Here is a 19,831-nt window from a genome sequence, read left to right as displayed (position 1 = left end):
GGTGGTAGATCATTTGTGGGTGACTTGGAGATTCCTAGAAAATGATAGAAAAGTCATAAAACTAGCTGGTTCCATTCTGTTTCTCTCCTACAGTCTTCTCCCTAACCGACTCTCCCCACTGCCACCCCACCCTCAACCCAGAGAAATACTTATTTTGTCCTCAACAGTTTTCTTTAGCTTGGGCGNGATTAGGATGAATTTCTACTGAGGGTACAGAAACAGAGACCCAGACTCCCAAATAAGAGAGGAGGGCAAGATGATAACTGGACCCAATGGGTACCTTTCCCCCATTGTCGGAGCAGACATGCTGAGCTGGACCTCTACAGATCTGTTCAAACTCTCACTGCCCTGAGTGCCGAGACTTGAAGTGCCCTTCCTTTCTCCTTACCAGCACAAGAGCGACGGTAGAAGGACGAGTTGCTGGATAAATATTCCAATTCAGAGGATGCGTGTTTTGCCTCAGAGAGCAGAGGGGTGTCTTCCAAAAAGTACTCAGGTGGTAGATCATTTGTGGGTGACTTGGAGATTCCTAGAAAATGATAGAAAAGTCATAAAACTAGCTGGTTCCATTCTGTTTCTCTCCTACAGTCTTCTCCCTAACCGACTCTCCCCACTGCCACCCCACCCTCAACCCAGAGAAATACTTATTTTGTCCTCAACAGTTTTCTTTAGCTTGGGCGGGAAACTGGCATATTTCAGAATTCTGTTCTTCTATCTGGATCCTGCTCCTAGGGCTCCTCATATCCATTCACCTGCTTAGGATTTTTGCTATCATTTGCCTTCCTTCCTACTTGATACACGTTGACCCTCTGCACTCCACATCCTAGAGATTTATAACCTCATAGGAAACAATTGATGGGTTTTTAGTTTTGAAGTACATACTCTTTATTATCACATCAGTGTCTCTGTTTCCAAGTTAAGCAAGCTCATTTCTCACTACTTGTTTAAGATTATGATCATCTCTGGGGCGCCTTGGTGGCTCAGTCAGTTATGTATCTGATTCGGCTCAGGTCATGATCTCACGGGTTGTGAGTTTGAGCACCGCATCAGGCTCTGTGCGGATGCCTCAGAGCCTGGAGCCAGCTTCTGTTTCTGTGTCTCCTGCCCCTCCCTGGCTTGCGCTCTGTCTCTCCCTCTCAAAATTAAATAAACATAACAAAATGATGACCATCTCTTATGGATGTGTCTGGTATGTGTATTTTGCGCATATTGTAGCAAACTGTGGTGATGGATGCAATGGGATTTGTGTGCATAAGTTCCTTAACATGTTGCTTCAAACAGGATAGAGGCTTAGCATATGATTGATTTCGTGTTTTTGAATCTGAATATGGGGTGAATTTTGTGTGAGTGAGAATGGTAGGTATGCTTTGTGTCTGTTTCAGTTCAGCTAATACCCATGTGTGTAGACTGCATGTCCCATGATTACAGATTTGAGTGTGTATATGTTGTTATGATTTAGGTGTCCAAGGTAATTATTAGGAATATTCTCCTTAAGACTAACAGAATTAGTGTCTTTGTGAAATCTAAGGAAGAGCATTGGAGGTTGTAACAATAAAAAATTGTAAGAGAAAGAGTATATTAGCTTCGAGATCCAAAGCAAACAGGGGTACAGCCCGGATGTGAAAGGGTAAGTGTACAGTGACATGTGACTGCATTAGAAAATACAGGTATAAAATACTGAGGCCTAAGGGATGAAGATCAACTCTGAAAACTACCACCTAGCAATTGAACTCAAGCAAGTGCTAAACAGAAATCAGTCCAGATAGCAAAAGACATGCAATAGAATATCTAGAACACCCCTTTTTAGAGTAGCCCCATATTCAAAGCAACCCAAGTACTCAGCAATGTATAATCAATAAAGAAATTATTGACATTCATCAAATCTGTGTGTATAAAATAAAGTACACACAGAAGATAGATTAATCTCATCAATAGAATGATGAGTGAATGTAATTAGACACAGACTACAAATGGTGCACTCCTATTTACATGGAATTTTAAAAAAACAGGGATAACTGATCTAGGGTTTTAGAAGTCAGAGAAACTATCACCGCTTGTATGGCAGGGACAAAAAGATGGCATAGAGAATTTACATGCATGTGGAAAATTACAAGGAAATGAATGGTGAGGGTAAAAAGGGATCAGAGTGAGTACACTGGCTAGAACTCTCCAAGAAAGGGATGGGTCTTGGGCTGGATGTCTTTGAACTCTACCTCAAGTCCAGATCTCGACTTGATCCTCCTTCTCTGGGCCTGTTCCAAGCTATGAGCGATCTCCTACGTTCCTGGTAACAAAACTGCTTTGGCAGGTTCATACCGACATACTCTTCCACATTTGGCTAGTCAAATTCTCATACCCAGACACTCTCCCACACATGTCCTCAAATAAAGCACTGATTTCCACTGATCTTTTGGGGTATATTATTCTAGTCCTTTTAAGCATTTTTCCCTTGCAACTGATAGCTTCCACTGTTGATCATGGAAGAAGATGAAGACACATTTAGAGTTTCATTCTATACCGGGCAGCCTTGTATCAACTAATGGCAGAATCACCCAGTGTATCTCTGGCCTCTGCCTAGACCCCAATGTGTTCAACACACTCTACGTACCAGCAGCAGTGACTTTGTTTTCTGAAGACTTGCCGGAGAAGCAATCTGAAGAAGAATCTCCGCTTGCAGTCTGCTCTTGAGTTGGGGGCATTCCCTGGTGTCCATGCTGCAGATTTTGCAAATTCAGGTTTGATGAGAAATTACCTAAAAATGACAGAGATGTGATCCAGGTTTGGTGTCTGTCCATTTATCCATCCATGAAACAAACAAGAGGAGTCTACTACGTGACATGTTTTGTGAACAAATATGGCCTTCATTTTCATGGATAGCACAATATGGTTCATTGATTGTCTTTATATCATGATTAGTGATTGGCTTTCTAGAAGGGTGCTCTTTGTAATTGGAGCAGAGACGGCAAGCTGTGTCCTTTTGACCTGGACCTACTACTAGATTAGATTGATCAACTTCTCTTGGGGTACTTCTGACCATGCGAGGATGTTTTCGACAACGGAAATGAGTGGATAGGACACGTGCCACTTCCCTAGCCAGAACTATAAAGACCTCCTCTGTGTCCCTCTGCGCTCTTTCCTTTCCTAGCTGATGGGAATGTTGACAACCCAGGGTCTAGTTGAAAGCTGCATGTGAATGACAGCACAGTTTCCATCAGCCCAGGAGGCCTGACCCATTCCTTCTCATATACACTGAAGTATGAAAGAAGCAAGAAATAGATGCCTTTGTGTATGAGTCACAAAAGCCAAAAGTACTCTAACCCACGAAGCAGAGATGGAACGTGTCCTTCAGAGGCAAATAATTGGACCTGGCACACAGGAAGTGAACCATTTTATACTGATATCTACCTTTGGCTGGTTTATGTACATTCTACATGTGTGTATATGTGAACACATGATTGTGAGTGCACGCTTGACAGCTCTCATAGTTCCCACTTAATAACATCTCTCATCACGCACTCATGTTATTGTCGGTAGACCTGCAGACAGACTCCTTGTCTAGCCCTCTCTCCCCACAGACGCCCAACTGTTGGCAAGTGCCATATTCTTTCCAGAGTAGGAGCTACCACTTGGAACTTCCGGGGGGTGGCTCTCATCTGTCCCCCCAGTCCCCCCTCCCCGGAACAATGGTCTTCCCTCACAGAAGCTGCTTGTTTACTGTGAATCTCCCTAGTAACCAGAACGATTTCAGTTTCCCATCTTTTTCAAAAAAACACAAACTTCTTCTACAGTTCAAAGAAGTTACCTATTTACTGTTCATCTCCATAGTAACCAGAACTATTTCTGTTTCCCATTAAAAAAAAAAAAACACAAACACAACGTTTTCCACAGTTCAACCATTATGGTTAAACAGTGGTGTGTGTCTTCTGCCTTTTTCTTGCGTGTCACATAGGAGCCCTCCATTTACATTTTCCTAGTCTGAGGGCTGAATATATAAATTCCGACTTTATATTCTCATCCCTGTACAACCAGTTTTAAGTGATTGATTTGATGCCTCACCTCTATGAGCCACATTTTCTTCTCCATCAATAGGATAAAGGATGATTAGAAGACTCCTAATAACATCCTGTACTTACCCATTGTCCTTAGGGAAAAATCAAACAAAGGAAAAAGTACTTTTTTTAAGAACTGCACTACTCAACCACTATGGCTGTGTCACAGTGAGTGCCATGGTATAAGTAGTACAGGTCCTAAGCTGCAGAGACAAGGAATTGGTCATCTGAACTCTCTCTTTCCTCTCAGATGACGTGTTGCTTCAGAAAAATCAGCATCTATACATCCCTCCCCCAGCCGTCCATCCTCCTCTACCTTAACACAGCTAGGGATCCTCTCACCCTCTTTCTTGTTTTTCAGTTGTAGGAAACTTGATTTACTTGTAGGAAGAGAGAGAAAGAGGTGGAGGGGGAGATAGAGAGAATCCCAAGAAGCCTCAGCACTGTTAGCACATGCCCGGCGTGGGGCTCGAATTCATGAACAGGGAGATGATGACCTGAGCCCAAATCAAGAGATGGACACCTCACCAACTGAGCCACCCAGGTGCCCCTCTCCCTTTTCCATGTTACCCAATGCTCAGGAAGATGCTTAACACATACCTCTTGACTTCTTGACACTTTGGGTGGAGTATGTGCTTTCCAGATGTTTCCTTTTTTGTTTTTGCTTCATGGTGCCCCTCTTCAGAGTGACTCCGATCAATATATTTCTCTCTGAAATTCTGTTCTCAGAGAATTAGTACAGAATAGCAAAGAATCAAATCAGTACGTTCAAGAACAGCAACCCACTGGTGAAGTTACGTCCTCACTGAATCACTCTCCTGACCAGCGCTCAGGATACCAGTAGGCCTATTATGATGGAAGCCAGCATCAGTGTTCTGTGACCTACGGATTACATCACTGCGCCCCAGGGACCCAGCTGGTCCTCACAGGACTGAAGGAGTGCCATGCCCCACTGACTCGAGGGATTGCTTTCACCCATTGGAAACCCTGTCTTGACTTGAATTTGTGTACCTTGCACAGGATAGCAAAACTAGAGATGACTTGAATCCAATAAAGAACATCCTTTGATGGGTCACAGGAACCACATTACTAAATCTCCACCGGGGAAGATAAAATAGTACCTTAGAGAGCTAGCCCTGAATGGTAGAAGAGAGTTGACGTTAGATCTTGTCAACAGCACTATTTAACTTATGTGAAACAGTTCAACGTGAAGCATACATGGGTATATAAGTGTGGATTTGAGGACAATACATACTTCTACACAACCCTAAAATATATGGACTTTCCCCCACTACTGGGAACAGTCTCATGTACGTTTACAACAAGCCACTGTGTTTTTTGCTACTCTTTTCCTAATTAGATCCCCCAGAGGTTTGGGGAAAGGAAAACCCTTGGATTACACTGACATTCCTGGACCTCATAATGAAGCTTGTTCTTCTCAAGCGTGAAGGTCTCGTTCTACAGGCTTCTGTTCCAGGCCCCAGTCTGTGTCCTCTGGAAACAGCTGGGCTCTTTACAGGGTTTTAACTCTGTGCTCACCTCCATCCTATCTCTCATCAACCATGGCATAGACACCTTCCATCAAGGGCAATCAGTATTTACCTCCACATCAACAGCTGGGCCTGACCCAGGCCATAAACTATGGCCTCCTTCAGTCTTCTCTGACCCTAGTAGGTGCTGCCTCTGCATATTCCCCTCACTTACCAGGGGCTCAGCCTCTTATAGCCACTGAATGGCAGGCACATTGATCAAGAAATGCTCAGCCTTGGCAGCTATCACAAAAGGTGAAAGGAAAAATTAGATACTATTTTACATGTATCATATTGGTAAAAAAAAAAATAGGTCAAACCATACAAATGAGTATAAAGATCCGGAGGGGGGGGGGAAGGCATCCTCATGATCTAAAATGACTTAAGTAGCCCCATTCAGGAACAATTAGCCAACATTTTGTAAAATGAAATAAGCATATAATCCATGAGCCTACAATTTCATTCCATAACGAGGTCATTACAAGACTGATACACATGGTGTTATTTATACTAGCAGGGAGATGTAATTTTAGTTTAGCTTAGTTACCATCTCAAGAGGAAAGGGCGAACAAAGTATGATAGGTACATAGAACAAAATTCATTTCCCAGGGTTGAAGTCTTGCCCCTTAAAAATCTGTGACTACACGGAAGAATGTCAGGAAGTGACTGGTGATCAGAGATAAAAATAAAATAGAATGCAATAAAATAATCGCAAGTAGTTCCTTGAACAGGCTTGTGACTACGGAGAATTACGAACTGAACAGTCAATACTTTTTGGAAGGAAAACAAAACAAAAAAAAGAATACTTTCACCTAAAAGTAAAACGTCTCAGATTATGTCTAGATCCCATTCAAAACAATACATTGTCCTGAAGATCCTTTACTGTATTAGTTTCCTTTTGCTGCTATAGCGAATTACCACAAACCTAGGGGCTTAAAATACAAATAGATGATCTTACAGTTCTGGAGGTCAGGAGTTCAACATGGGCCTTACAACTTAAAATCAAGGTTTTGACAAGATCGGTTTCTTATGGAGGCTCTAGGGGGGATTCTGCTCTCTCTTTTTTTCTAAGCTCACAGTTTGCCTGAATTCTTTGCATCCAACTCCCTCCCTTCATCTTCAAAATGCACCACTCCAGGGGCACCTGGGTGGCTCAGTCTGTTAAGCATCTGACTTCAGTTCAGGTTATGACCTTGCAGTCTGTGAGATCGAATCCCACATAGGGATCTGTGCTGACAGCTCAGAGCTTGGAGCCTGCTTTGGGTTCTGTGTCTCCCTCTGTCTTTGCCCCCACCCCCTGCTTGTGCTCTGTCTCTCTCAAAAATAAAGAAACATTAAAAAACCAAAAACATAAGACTTCAGTATCTGTTTCCACTGTCTCATTTCTGTTCTATCATTCTCCCGCCTCCCATACCAATGACTCTTGTCATAACATGAATCCCACACAGTTTATACAGAATTACGTTTCCATTTCAAAATGATTAACTTAATCCCTTCTCCAAAGGCTCTATTGACACTTAGAGTAACACAGTCAGAAGTTCTAGGGATTGGGTATGTGTGTGTGTTGGGGGGGGGATTTGACATGTTCTTCAAGGGGTAGAGAGAGTGAATATTTCATCTACCACGGCCAGACAAAAACAAAGCATGTGAGAGTCCATTCACCTACAGTAAATCGTATGGAGGGAAAAATTCACATCCCACATTAAACAAGAGCAATAGGGGAAGAAAGGCACAGGAACAGTGTATGTCTATTGAGGAAAACAAAGCAGGGCAAAATAAAGGAACGATACTTAGTCTTACAGTAAACATAACCCAAGGAACAGGAGAACATTTACATGAAATTTCTCCATGATGTGGAATTTAAACAGCTAGATTTAAGAATATGAGAGCTCTAAGATGAGAAGTCATGCCAATGCAAAGGTATAAAAATGGAGAATTTAGAGGTGAGGACAAAACAAAGACTCTACACAAGGTCAAAACAGGATCAGTAAACAGAGGAGAAGCATAAAGACATGAGGTTTCCAAGTGAAAAACCGGCATTTTGATTTAAGTTTCAAGGGAAGAGATAGGGGCGGCTGGGTTGAGCCCTCTTACATTGGCTCAGGTCATGATCTAACAGTCTGGGAGTTTGAACCCCGCCTCGGATTCTCAGCTGACAGCCTAGAGCCTGGAGCTTGCTTCAGATTCTGTGTCTCCCTCTTTCTCTGCCCCTCCTCCACTCGTGCTGTCTCTCAATAAAAAATAAAAAAACGTTAAAAACATTTAAAAAAAAATAAAGGGAAGAGATCAATGTGTAACTAGAAGACAATGGAAATAAAAAGGCTAAATGATGATACAATTATAAAGAAACTAACAAATAAACCAGATAGTAATTCAAGGTATAATACAGTAAAATAGCCCCAGAATACAGAAATATTGGAAACCACAAAGGAAAAGTACATATTTTTTCCAGAAAAAAAGAGTCTTAGAGGAATTTATGACCCCCAGGTTGAGATGTGTATAGAACAGTATAAGATACATACATACTCTTAAAGGATAAAAGGCATAAGCAAAATCCTTCAGGTATCTTAAGAGAAGGAGCAAGTCACTTGAGAGGGGTAAACCTGAAGCGGGCTTCCCCATTCCAGAAAGTGACCTCTATTGTTTGAAAATCGTAGAATTGTGTCTGCAGATAACAGAAGGGAAGAAGGTGTGAAACTGTGACAGTACTCGTAGACAAGTTGTTTGGAAGTGCAAGAGCAATGGGCAGACATTGTCAAATGTGTGTCAGAAATTTTTTTCAGAAAAACGTGTGCGGGAAGAACCATGCCTAGAAAAGTCAGCTCTGTGACAGAGCCAACGCCCAATGGCATGATCAAAGGACACGTGGAAAGATCCAGGCCAAAAGACAGTAGAAGTCTGACTGCAAACAACTGAGGGTGGGGACAGGAGTGGGGTGGGAGCTCTATAAAAATAGTTTTATCATACTATTGTCTATGAAGAAAGTTTGGATTTCAGGACCTTCAAGGACCAGGCTCTGGTTACTGCCCCTGATTTCCTGACCCCTGTGGTGTCTTACCTGGGCTCCGAGACTGGCAAAGTGTCGATGGTGTCTCTGCATGATTGTTTCTGATCTCTGTCCTTTTGCCCAAACTCTTCTTACTCTTTTGAAAACTCATACAACATCTGGTGCTTCACTGTTATTGTATTTACTACAGTGTATGGCTACTGGGTCCACTTTTAAGTTTCCCAGTTCAGCTATATCAGTATGTAGTGAGTACACTACATGGTACATGGTAGTGTGTGCTCAGTATCTTCCTGCAGGAAAAAAAAAAGCCATACAGCCACATTTAGATAACTATGAAATTTTAAGAGCTAACAGAATTGTCACAAATACATCATCCATGAGCCTTAACTGAAAAGGCATACAAAAAAATTAATATGATGATGGAATCCAGCCAATCCAGAGATGATGTTTTAAAAGGCCCCCTAATTTTATGAATATGGTATAATGGCTGGGGAAGAGCAATGAATCCACTAAAGTATTAATGTACAATAAAGCAGGTGCAGAGATTACAGTTACAGAAGAGAATGTAGATTTTAAATATATTTATAAAATAAAAATAGCTATAAACTGTAAAAGACAGAGAGAAGAGGGAAAGACAGATGTGCTACTTTCATCCTTAATGGCAGAACTAAGCTGATTCTAAGAATGAAACTTAAAATTATACCTACCTCAATATTTTAAAAATCTTTATTCTTAGTCATCAGGGGCAATTTAAACATTACTAAATTTGTGTTTACAAAACACTTACAGTTCAACATTGGTAGCTCCGTATTTCATTTTTTGACAAATTCAAGTACCGCAAATTTTGTATTCTAATAACCATAGTATAATTCATTTTCTGCAAAATAACTTCTCTTCCTCTTTCCATCCATTCATTTATTTATCCATCCATCTACTTGTCTGTCTACTTGTATACAGGTGTACATGTGGGTGTTCAACTAGCTTGATACCCAAGAGATGTGGAAAACCGTTACACTTGAGTAATTTCGAATCACTTTAAAACATAATTTTTAAGAATTTTTGAGGTCCCATTGTATTACATATACAAAAAACACTAAGCGTATGCTAAAAGTTAAGGAAAATAATGCAAATCCCGGGAAAGTAGTTTTCAAATTGGGTAATTCCTTTAGCATTCCTTTCTCTGAGGACTTCCTCTTTTTAAAGTCCTTTTCTTAAAAATAAGTCATAAAATCCTTCAAAGGTTCTAAGTTTTAAAGGAGTATAAGAGGCTGAAATAAACACTTTGATGTGAGTGTACTCTGAAAACTACAAGACAGAATTTATGTGATAATGGATTAGAGAATACTTATGTAGGATTTCAACCAAAAATAATCCATGAAAGCACAGCAAATACATTGAGTAACATTACTAATCTACTAGATCTGGTACATGATCCAAGGAGAGTGAAACGCATATAATTATGTAACTGCCAACCCCATGATGCACCTGTCCTGAAGACACTCTCACAGGTCAACACGATTGGTTTGTTTCTTTGTTTGTTTCCATAGGCCCTCTTATNCCTCACATACAAAGGGAAACCTATCAGAGTGGTGACAGACCTATCTACTGAAACTTGGCAGGCCAGAAAGGATCTACTCTTTTTTTAAAAAAAAAAATTTAAATGTTTATTTATTTTGGAGCAAGAGAGAGACAGAGCGTAAGTAGGGAGGGCCCGTGAGGGAGCGAGACACAGAATCTGAAGAAGGCTCCAGGCTCTGAGCTATCAGCACAGAGCTGGATGTGGAGCTCAAACTCAGGAACCATGAGATTATAATCGGAGCTGAATGCAGATGCATAACCTATTGAGCCACCCAGGTTACCCTGTGACCTACTGNAGTGGTGACAGACCTATCTACTGAAACTTGGCAGGCCAGAAAGGATCTACTCTTTTTTTAAAAAAAAAAATTTAAATGTTTATTTATTTTGGAGCAAGAGAGAGACAGAGCGTAAGTAGGGAGGGCCCGTGAGGGAGCGAGACACAGAATCTGAAGAAGGCTCCAGGCTCTGAGCTATCAGCACAGAGCTGGATGTGGAGCTCAAACTCAGGAACCATGAGATTATAATCGGAGCTGAATGCAGATGCATAACCTATTGAGCCACCCAGGTTACCCTGTGACCTACTGTCTTGACTGCTATAATTCTAGTATCAGCAATCATAGTAGACGTTTGAGATTTATCGAACAAAAATATATATAAACCTATACATGAATAAAGATGAATGGATTCAGAGAATCAGAAGAGTGTGAAACTTTTCTCTGGCTTTCCTTACCTAACTTCTATTAGCTGATGAAACAATGTTTCTTGTAATTAAACATATCTATTCTAACAAAGAATATTTTAGCTTTCAAACTCCTTTACATACATAATTTCTTCTCACAAAAGAATGGATCAGACTCATCATTTATAAAATGGAAAGGTTAAGGAAGCTTCAGAAAGTTTTTTTTTTTAGAGAATACAGTTTTTTTTAATGTTTTATTTATTTCTAGGAGAGAGAGAGAGACAGCGTGAGCAGGGGAGGGTCAGAGAGAGAGAGGGAGTCACAGACTCTGAAACAGGCTCCAGGCTCTGAGCTGGCAGTCAGTACAGAGCCCGACGCGGGGCTCGAACCCACGAACCGTGAGATCATGACCTAAGTGAAAGTAGGATGCTTAACCAACTAAGCCACCCAGGCGCCCCAGGAAGCTTCAGAAAGTTAAGGAACCTGCTTGGTCATAGGCCTTTGTGAGTATGAAAAGAGTCTTTCTGCTAAAGAAACATGAAATTAAATGGGTCTCTCCTGAAACTAAGAGAAGGTGTATTTGGTTTGGAATGCTGCTCCTACTACACGATAAGCTTCCTAGAGCCATTACTCAGCAGGTGAATACATCAGGGGAAATTCTGACTTAATGAACCAGTGACAGGAGTTTTAACAATGTTTATCTTTTGAACATGCCCCAAAAGCAGCATTTGTAGAGGTCAAAGACACCGAGTAGAATAGCACTCCCTTCACACCAGCTCTCAAGGGAAGCTTAAGGAATCAATGTCACACCCTACTTTGAACCCGCCTTCCCAAGGATGCAAAACTATCCAAGAAGAAGAGTGAGGGGGAGTACTAGGAAGAAAAAGAGAAAATGAAAAGAAGGCTGTTAAATCAGCCTCTTCCATTTGTATCTTTTTGAACACCTTTGCCTCTAACAAGGGTGAAAGGCAAAATGAAGATCAAAGGATTGAGTAAGCAAGTTAAATGTGAGAGAGGGCTGATATCTCCAGCTTGAAGTTCGAATCCCTAATCTGTCACTTGGTGTTTATTGGAGGTTGGGGAAGCTAACTGAACTTGCTGGGATCCATTTTCTTCACCTTCACTTGGTGCCAATCTTATCGAGATGAAGATTATGTGAGAAAAGTATTTTTTAAGGTTATATTTTATTTATTTATTTATTTATTTATTTATTGAGAGAGAGAGAGAAAGCAAGCAGGGGAGGGGCAGAGAGAGAGAGGGAAACAGAATATCAAGCAGGCTCTGTCAGCACAGAGCCCGATGTGGGGATGGAAATCATGAACCTGGAGATCATGACCTGACCCCCTGATCAAGAGGCAGAAGCTCAAGCAACTCAAGCACCCAGGCATAAAAGACTTCATACACTTCTTGGATGATTGTTAACCCTGAATAAACATGGGTCATGAGTTGACCGTATGCTGAATGTTTTCACATAAGATGGATGTACACAATGACAAATCTAAGACAAAGTGTCAGGTTGAGCATGGAACATCCAGCCAATGCACACTGAAGACATTTGAAGGAGCTAATTGACTTTCAGTATTTCCTCTGTTTCAATATTTTCACGTCCTACTGAATTTTCATGATGCTACTCATTGAAGTCAATTTCCCTTCTCTGTTCTCCATTAGGAGTCCAAAATGGCAATTCTCATTTGCCTTTGACAATCTGATGAAAGTACTGCTTTTCTAAAATTCTCTTGAAAAGTGGCATTGTGCTGCTTTGATGAATCTGTTTCCAATTTCATTTAAATGCACTTGACAATGGGTGCTCTGACATGTCAGATGCAAAAAACTATAAGTTGTCTGGCAATGGTTGTCTTTTACTACCTGTGGTGAGCAAAACATTTCTTCCTATGGTGATCAAAGGATATTTAATATTTCATGTTGTCAAATTACCTGCAGTTAAGTTCCTTTATGGGAAATTGCATAATAGGAAAAAGGAATGTTCTATAAGTTTTATAATAAACTAACTGAATCACCTCAGGAGAAAGTGGTTACTAACCAACAGATGGTTTGCAAACATAAATCTTTTACCAGAGACATCAGTGCTAACTGCCTGGCGCCAACATTTGCACTTGCTTCGGGGATCGATTTTCTTTATTTTATTTTTTAAACTAGGATTCAAAGGAATCTTTGTCTATACAATTTATTATCTGTACATCCATAATAAAAGTGTACGTAGGTTTTGCTCACAAGAATCACTTTTGAGAAGAGGGGGATCTATTTTTAATGGCTACAATTTCCTCATAATTTTCTATTATCATTTTAAATGTATCTTGACATTTATTTTCAAGGCAAAAACAGAGCTGAACCAGTGAAATGCATTTCAGGATAGGCACAAATGAGAAACATGAGATAATGATAAACTCCAAATTATTTCATAGAAGAAATATTCTGGAACATACTATAAATGGACTTAAATATATACTTGGTTCGGGAAAGGCTTCAGTAAATGAAACCTGAAGACACTTTAAAAGAAAAAATAGAAATTGAAAACAAACTTATTTTTATAACCAGTCCAAGGAGATTCAAATATCCATTTAAATATTAGGCTAGTACAAAAAAAAGAAAAAAAAAAGTTCAGACAGAAATGTTCACAGAGTTCACTGATCAATCATCACATGTACATTCTTCCCCTAAAACAACAATGTTGAATGCTACTCTTTCCACCTCTTGCTTGCTTCCCATAAACAATGAAGGGAAAGCACAATTGTTTTCCACTTTTCAAGAAACAGTTTCTGCATCTGAGGTTCCTTTTGAGGACAAAGTGCAGTTTTGCTTTTCAGAGACAGTTGTTCATTGTCATTTTTTCTAGAGCTTTTGGATCCAGAGAAAGAATGGGAAAGCACGGATTCAAACTTCCTGGCTTCAGGACATGAAGAATTTTTGCCATTTCTTATAACCCAACAGGTTTCAAGGATATCTTTTTCAGGTAACACTCTTTGGGGCCTTATTGTTCCTTAACTGAAGAAGGGTAACCACTCTCTTTCTTTCATAATGAAAACTGACTTTCCCAATGAAGAAGCCATGACTACTATCAAATCGTCATCCTCACACATGGAAGATTGTAAAACTTTTCTTCTTCATATAATTATTCCCCATCACTCCCTACTACCATGAGGGCTATTAGATCTTTTTTTAAAAATTTTTATTTCACTCAATGTTTTTATTTTGGTGGTGGGGAGTCAGCAGATATATTGTAGAGGAACTACACAATCTTTTTCAGAAGTCTTTCATGGAAAATTTGAAATGTGCGCTGAGTTGGGCTCAAGTTCTACCTTGGCTATTTTTTATTTCCTTAAAATGATTTACTGCTTTCTTTGTCAATATTCTGGTTTCTTTTCATTTTCTGTCACGGATGATAATTACTTGACACTATCACTTATTTGCATCATAATCATGATCATTAATTTGCCTCAACATTGTGAGAGGGGGGAAAATCACACAACTCCGTTTGTATATATATCTATTTATATATATATATTATATATCTATGTATATATATTTATATATAAATAAACTTAGGGATAATTGATATCATTTGGATGTTAACTCTGCATATCCTAAAATACTGAGAGCACTGCCATTTTTTCAAGTCTCCCTTTGGCTTTTTGTTTCTTCAGAACAATTTTATTTTTTTTCACCTAACCCACTCTAGTTAAGCCTATTTGAAGGTATTGTATTTTACTCTGTGATTTTAAATGGGGTATATTTTTTAGTATGTTCTCTGGGGAGATACTTTGACATGTGAAGGTGATTGATTTATGTTAATTTTATGTATAGGTAAGCCCACAATCCTTGCTCTTTAAACATACTTAACTTTGTAATTGTATTAGTGAACACTTCAAATAAAATGAAAGTAGTAAAGGTATTAGTGACCATTTTTGTGTTTTTTATCATAGGAGGAATATCTCATTTTCCCCCCTCAATTGTGGGATTTTAAGTCAAGATAAAGATTGTATCATGTTAACAAAGCACTATCCAATTGTTATTGAGTCATTTGATCATCAAGGAAAGATGTTAAATTTGATGACACACATTTTTAGCATCTATGGAGATTTATCATGTGGGGTTTCTCTTTGGACATAATATGGTGAATTTTACGACTATCCTTCTTAATATTGAATAATACCTATCTTCTTGCAATCAATCCCACCCTGGGCCGAGGTATGGTCTTTGCCATGGCAGAGTTTCTTTACCTTTTCTCTTAGTTCACATATGTTCTTGGGTTATATCCATTCTGCAACTCAAGTTCCTTGTTGACTTGTTTTTTCCCATCACCTATATTATTTTTCAGATTTAGTAACAGATTGGAAGGTCTTATTTTTCTTGATTCATATTTTTGTTCTCATCCCGCATATTTATTTTCCCTCTTCCTCTAAATCAATAGGAACTGATTAAAATGGTCTATTTTATTGTCTTTTTTCAGTAATGGTTGCTCCGCAGAAACGTCTTTTAATGTTTTCTCTCTGAGTTCTTTTTCTCCTGCAGAAACAGGCTCATGAGATCAGAGAGGGGCAAGACGGTGGAGAAGTAGGCAGCTCCGTCCATTGCACTCGCCCCCATACCTCACACGGTAAAGATCTGAAGCCATAGGAAACCTTACGGAACCCAAGAGATTAGGAGAAAAAGGGCGCAGAATCCACTGAGAAAGCCTTCTAACGTGAGTGCAAAGCGGGGAAGATAAAATCGTGCCGGGATCGGAGACTTCAGGGACAGGGAGATCCCTCTCTGCGGGGAGTGAGAGGGGGAAAAAGAGAGAGTCCGAAAGAGAAAAACCTCCGCTCGGGGCACAGAAAGACCGTGGTCGCCAAATACCTGCATGCCAGGCCCCCGTGCGCCAACTCATCCCGGAGACACTGCACACGAGGACCGCTTCTTTGTGCTCCTGGCTGGCTGGACTCCTAGAGAAGCTGCATGCCTGCTGCGCCATTGTGCTCCTGGCTGGCTGGAACTCTACAGGGAAGGCGAAGAGCTTAAAACGGGAGATTTGTCCGCGAGTTCGTATTTCGGGTGAGGAGACACAGAGTGACCTGGTTTCCCTCTCCCCAGTAGACTCAGCGCGCCCGGCAGGCAAGCCCCCCTCCCCCATGCTCGCCAGCCCGACCCGGAGGAGAAGCGAGCATCGATTCTGGCTCCATCCCCAGAGCTAGGCGGGAGGCTTGGAATTGCCCCAAGGGGACGCCTGCGAAGTTGTGTCTATGGCAATTTCAGTGGGGTGCATGGACTGGAATTTGGAGGCTGGGACTAGCCTGGGTTGAAGAGCGCAACCAACTTTGGCTGCACTCCCGGTATGGGGAGGTTACACGCCCAAAAAAGCGAGGTCCAGTGCTTGGTTCCAGAAGGGACTGGAGCTCTGCCACTCTCCTCCCCACAACCGCCAAGGCTGAACTCCCCTCCCCCCCCCGCCTGATACATTGGATCACACCACGCCCATCCCTGCTTGAGAGCGGCCCTCCTCCCCTTTTTTCCCCCCTTTTTCTGGGTTCTTCTTCTTCTTCTTCCTCCTCCTCCTCCTCTTCTTCTTCTTCTCTTTCTTTTCTTTCTTTCTTCCCCAGAACACTGACCTGATTAACTCTGGTCACCAGCTTGCTTAAACAATCACATTTCGTCCATTCTGTAGATGTAAATTCTACACCTACCAACTTTTCATGTCTTTCTCTAGGAGTAATCAGACTACATAGTTTCTCTGGATAACACCAGCATCCTTCTCTCCCCTATCCAACCATATTCCACCCTTTAGCTCTTTGGAAAAAGCTTCTTATCCCTTCTGCCTGTTCATTCTATTTCCAATTTTGCCTCATCCCCGCCCTGTCTTCTCTCTCTTTCTCTATGCTCTTCAACCAGCAATGCATACACCAGTCTATTTAATTGTAGCTGGGAAATCCGGTTATATGCTTTAAACCTTTCTTGTCCATCGGTTTTCTTCTTTTTTCCTTTTCTTTTCTCCTTTTTGACCTTTTTACGTATTGTTTTATTTTCTACTATTCGCCTTCCCTCCTCTGTCTTTTCTCTTATGTTTTTTGTTTTCTCTCTCGGTTTGCATGTTATTTGGATTTGTCTGTGCGTTTGTGTGCCTCTGCTCCCTGTGTGTTTGTCTCTCTGTTTTCGTCTCCAGGGCTACCTCAAGAAACAAGCCAAAGTACACTTGGTGGAGAGTCCCAAATATCACTACGAGTAGGAAAATTAAATAACCAAGGTCTAAACAAGAGAGACCAAGAGATACCATTCACAACACACCCTCCGAAAGGATAGGCCCTGGACAGTCAAAGAGTCTTCTTGGATACAGCTGAACTCAGAGGTGCAGAGACCATAACAAGTATTTAAAACTAACAAGAGCCAGAAAGCTAACTAAAATGATAAAATGTAAAAGCTCTCCTCCAAAGAAATTCCAAGAAGAATTGACAGCTAATGAACTGCTCAAAGCAGATATAAGCAGCATAACTGAACAAGATATTAGAACAATAATCATAAAATTAATAGCTGGGCTGGAAAAAGCATACAGGACATCAAAGAAACTATGGCTACAAGAAACATGGAGAATAAAAATAGGCATGACGAATTTAAAAATGCGATAAATGAGATACATAATAAATTGGAGGCCGCCAATGCACAGATTGAAGAGGCATAAAGGAGAATAAGCGATTTAGAAGACACCATTATAGAAAAACAAGAAGCTGATAAAAAAAGAGACAAACTGATCCAGGAACATGAAAGAAGAGTTTGAGAGCTCAGGTATACCGTCAAACGCAACATCCGTATCATAGGAATCCCAGAAGAAGAAGAGAGAGGGAAAGGTGCTGAAGGAGTCCTGGAATAAATTATAGTAGAGAATTTCCCCAACCTGGGGAAGGAAGTAAACGTTGTAATACAAGAGGCTCAGAGGACTCCCCTCAGACAGAATTTGAATCGATCTTCTGCACGGCATATCATAGTGAAACTGACAAAATGTAAGGACAAAGAGAGAATTCTGAAAGCAGCTAGGGAGCAAAGGGCCCTAACATACAATGGAAAACCTATCAGAGTTGTGACAGACCTATCTACTGAAACATGGCAGGCCAGAAAGGAATGGCAGGAGATCTTCAATGTGATGAACAAAAATATGCAGCCAAGAATCCTCTATCCAGAAAGCCTGTCATTCAAAATAGAAGGAGAGATAAAAGTCATCTTTCCAAATAAACAGTAATTGAAAGAATGTGTCACCACTAAGCCAGCCCTACACGAAATCCTGAGGGGGACGCTCTGAAGGAAATGTTGCAAAAAAGAAAGATACCAGGNGAAGTAAACGTTGTAATACAAGAGGCTCAGAGGACTCCCCTCAGACAGAATTTGAATCGATCTTCTGCACGGCATATCATAGTGAAACTGACAAAATGTAAGGACAAAGAGAGAATTCTGAAAGCAGCTAGGGAGCAAAGGGCCCTAACATACAATGGAAAACCTATCAGAGTGGTGACAGACCTATATACTGAAACATGGCAGGCCAGAAAGGAATGGCAGGAGATCTTCAATGTGATGAACAAAAATATGCAGCCAAGAATCCTCTATCCAGAAAGCCTGTCATTCAAAATAGAAGGAGAGATAAAAGTCATCTTTCCAAATAAACAGTAATTGAAAGAATGTGTCACCACTAAGCCAGCCCTACACGAAATCCTGAGGGGGACGCTCTGAAGGAAATGTTGCAAAAAAGAAAGATACCAGGGACACCACCACAAACATGAACCCCACAAAGGACACAAAGATTCTAAATCCACGTATCTCAATAATAACACGGAATGTAAAAGGGCTGAATGCTTCAATCAAAAGACATAGGGTAGCAGAATGGATAAAAAAACAAAATCCATCTATACGCTGTCGACAAGAAACTCATCTTAGACTGGAAGATACCTTCAGATTAAAAGTAAGGGGATAGAGAAAAATATATCATGCTACTGGAAATCAAAAGAAAGCTGGGGTAGCTATACTTATATCAGACAAACTGGACTTTAAATTAAAGAAATAACAAGAGATGAAGAAGGGCATTGCATAATAATTACAGGGTCTATCCATCAGGAAGAACTAACCATCATAAGTGTCTATACACCAAATATGGGAGCACCTAAATATTTAAAACAATCACAAACAGAAACAAGCTTAGAGATAAGAATGTGCTAATAGCAGGGGGCTTTAATACTCCACTTACAGCAATGGATAGGTCAACCAGACAGAAAATCACTAAAGAAATAATGGACATGAAAGACACATTGAACCAGGTGGATCTGACAGATATATATAGAACTCTACATTCTGAGGCCGGGGAATTCACTTTCTTCTCAAGTGCGCATTGCACATTCTCCAAGACAGATCATATACTGGGACATAAAGCAGCCCTCAATAAATATAAAACAATTGAGATCATACCATGTACACGTTCAGATCATAATGCTTTGAAACTTAAAATCGGTCACAGGAAGAAGTCTGGAAAACCTCCAAAACATGGAGGTTAAAGAACACCCTACTAAAGAATGAATGGGCCAATCAGGCAATGAGAGAAGAAATTAAAAAATATATGGAAACAAATGAAAATGAAAACACAACAATCCAAAATCTATGTGATGCATCAAAGGCAGTCTTAATAGGAAAGTACATTGCTCTCCAGGCCTATTTCAAGAGATTAGAAAAAGCGCAAGTGCAAAATCTAACAGCGCACCTAAAGGAACTAGAGGCAGAGCAACAAGAACGCCCTAAACCCAGTAGAGAAGAGAAATAGTAAATATCAGAGCAGAAATAAACAACATAAAGACCAAAGAAACAAATGAACAGATCAATGAAACCAAGAGTTGGTTTTTTGAAAAAATAAACCAAATTGACAAACCTCTAGATGAAACCAAGAGTTGGTTTTTTGAAAAAATAAACCAAATTGACAAACCTCTAGATAGACTTATCAAAAAGAAAAGAGAGCACCCAAATA

The 19,831-nt window shown here is 40.4% G+C and overlaps 1 long non-coding RNA gene across 1 annotated transcript in view; it reads right to left on the bottom strand.

Moving 5' to 3' along the window:
* Positions 1 to 394: 394 nt before the first annotated feature.
* The window catches only part of LOC144244182 (uncharacterized), a 22,572-nt gene continuing 3,135 nt past the window's right edge, over positions 395 to 19,831 (bottom strand). The window contains exons 2-5 of the long non-coding RNA XR_013338860.1: positions 15,700 to 15,837; positions 4,650 to 4,768; positions 2,609 to 2,752; positions 395 to 529 (exon numbers count right to left, since the gene is read on the bottom strand). This is a non-coding gene — a long non-coding RNA (uncharacterized LOC144244182). The remainder of the gene's footprint in view (positions 530 to 2,608; positions 2,753 to 4,649; positions 4,769 to 15,699; positions 15,838 to 19,831) is intronic.

The sequence above is a fragment of the Crocuta crocuta genome, unplaced genomic scaffold, assembly GCF_008692635.1.
Source record: "Crocuta crocuta isolate KB4526 unplaced genomic scaffold, BGI_CrCroc_1.0 scaffold1205, whole genome shotgun sequence".
NCBI classification, from domain to species: Eukaryota; Metazoa; Chordata; class Mammalia; order Carnivora; family Hyaenidae; genus Crocuta; species Crocuta crocuta.
Note: the sequence above shows the minus strand (reverse complement) of the source record. Positions and strands in the feature narration are given on the sequence as shown.